Genomic DNA, 2,385 nt, shown 5'->3' with positions numbered 1-2,385 from the left:
GCTCCCGCTGGGACCACCAGTCTTTAGGTTAGCAGTCGAGAGCAATCGTGGCCCCTGGTCATCTGTAAAGATTAAACCCATTGTCGTGGAGTTGATTCCAACTCTTAGTTGTAATCGTCATGGAAACTAACTGCAGTATCTCTCCCGCAGATCGGATGGTGTGTTCCAGCCGCAGATCTTTCGGTTAGCAGCCGACTGCTTAAACACTGCGCCACCACGGCTCCTCCATAAAGGTAACAGCCTAAGGAGCAATTCTACTCTGCAATACATGAGGTCTCCACGAGTCAGAATGGACTAGACAGCAATGGGAAAATCCACCCAGCCCCAACCTGGACTTTCTTACCTTCGGGCTAACCAGTTTTGTGTTTCTCATCTCTCACAATGAGCACAGTGGTTTCCAACAACATCAATATATGTACTCATATTTTCAAGCCTAACACTGACTGGAAATAATATCAGAATTGCTACACACATAGCATTATTAAACAAACAGCTCTGTTCCTTAGAGTTTAATATTTATTTGGCGATCTTTTTGTTTTACAGTGAGGACAAGTCACTGTGTAAAACGTTTTGTATGAATCAGCTCTCTCTTTTTTCTCCAATGTATATGTTATTCCTTTTGAAATATGTTATATTTCTTTGTTTCTATTTGTATTTAATTTTAGAGTGTCTTTACACACACTACAGTTATTTTACTTTTATTTATTTACTTTATTGCCTCTGTAGAACATTAATATATTTCCAAGAGTCTTCAGAATACAGAAAGTTACATTCAGAGAAGTTACAAGAGAATTTTGTATCTCAGGACTCACACAAGTGATGGAATAGAATCAGGCTGTGGGATCTGGTGGAAGACCATACATAGACCACCAGCAGTCCTTTCTTTCTAGCACTAAAGTATCCTTCTCTTGGTGTGCCCGTGTCAGAAGGAGTGCGATGCGCCCAGTTGGGAAACAGTAGAAATGAACATGAAATGATCTGGTCTTGGTAAGTTAGGCCACAAAGACTGGGCGAAAAGTCATGTAGATGCCTCTGTAACATAAGGCCATCAGGGGATGTGGCTCAGTGGTAGAGCGCATGCTTAGCATGCATGAGGTCCTGGGTTCGATCCCTAGTATCTCCATTCTGTTTTCCTCACTAAGCAAGCTCAGAGTTTCTCAGAAACTTCTTATTGGAGTTGCTTTGGTCTTCCTATTTCTTTCTACTACCTCATTGGGACATTGGCAGTCATTTAAAGTTACTTGTCATTTCTTCTGTTCACACATTCTCTCCAAACACCCTCAACGATCAATGGTATTTGGGTCCCCATCTACATGTCTCAAAGATGAAGTTCAAAAACTCACTGTCCCTGAGTCAATTCCAACTCATAGTGACCCCTCCTTGGGTTTCCAAGGCATTATCTCTACGGAAGTAGATTGCCCAGTCTTCCTTCCAAAAGATTAAGCACTTTGTTTAAAAACGTTTAGGGGAAAATTGAGTGTTAAGAGGCTACAGAATCTGAAAGCTGAAAAACCCACTCTAGTCCTTGGGAAACTAATGTTCCTTACCTGGGATGGAGAACACAGGATTCTCAAAAAAAAAAAAAAAAAAAAGTCAGATAAAGAAGAATTCTTTCCTGTCAAAGATGAGAGCCATTTTCCTTGTTTCTTCTCCTTCTCTTGCATGTTCTGAAATGTTGAGAAGCCGATATTTGGTTTTCCTGTTTCTTTCTAGGCTTGGGCTGGGAAGGTTCTGTCTTGTCTACCACTCATTCACTGACATAGATATGGAGCAGATAGAAGCCATCATATTGCATAGCAATTTCTTTGTCTATCTGTCCTGAAGGAGCTCTGGTAGTGTAGTGCCTAAGGCACTTGACTGCTATCCAGAAGACTGGTAGTTCAAACCCACCAGCCACTCCTTGGAAGGAAGGTTGAGCAATCTACTTCCCTAGTGATACTACCTCGGAAACGCAAGGAGGGGTCACTATGAGTTGAGTACAACTCCACAACAAATAACAACAACAACATCTGTCCAGAACTCAGTCTCTGGGTGTGGTTGGGAGATTTCCACCTCTTGACAATGTTGCCAAAGGAAAAAATGGAGCACTAATCCTAAACACTTGTGAGTCAAAAGAGATGAGCACAGACATATTAGCCCAACCCCCTGGTAAGATCTACATTGTTTCAGGACTGTTGTCACATCCCGGTGGAATGATTCTATATTTACCTATAAATATTTTCAGTTATTGATCCTGCTAATAATAATAACTGCAGTGAATTGCTTGATGTGGCCCTTCTAGCCATTGTCCCCCATTCTGTGGTGTTTTGTAAATCCCATTATCCATGCCTGTTTGGGGTGGTGTGGTAGTTAAGGTCAGGTATCAACTTGGCTGGGCAGCTGGTA

The 2,385-nt window shown here is 41.8% G+C and overlaps 1 non-coding gene across 1 annotated transcript; it reads left to right on the top strand.

Annotated features, from left to right (window-relative positions):
• The first annotated feature begins 1,051 nt into the window (after positions 1–1,051).
• On the top strand, positions 1,052–1,123 carry TRNAA-AGC. Its single transcript has one exon. It is a non-coding gene; the product is annotated as a tRNA-Ala (tRNA).
• The last annotated feature ends 1,262 nt before the right edge of the window (positions 1,124–2,385 follow it).

This window comes from Orycteropus afer, unplaced genomic scaffold (genome assembly GCF_000298275.1).
Source record: "Orycteropus afer afer isolate SDZICR_OR568_19922 unplaced genomic scaffold, OryAfe1.0 scaffold08719, whole genome shotgun sequence".
Lineage (NCBI taxonomy): Eukaryota > Metazoa > Chordata > Mammalia > Tubulidentata > Orycteropodidae > Orycteropus > Orycteropus afer.
The sequence above is the reverse complement of the archived record's forward strand: the minus strand, read 5'-3'. Positions and strand labels throughout refer to the sequence as shown.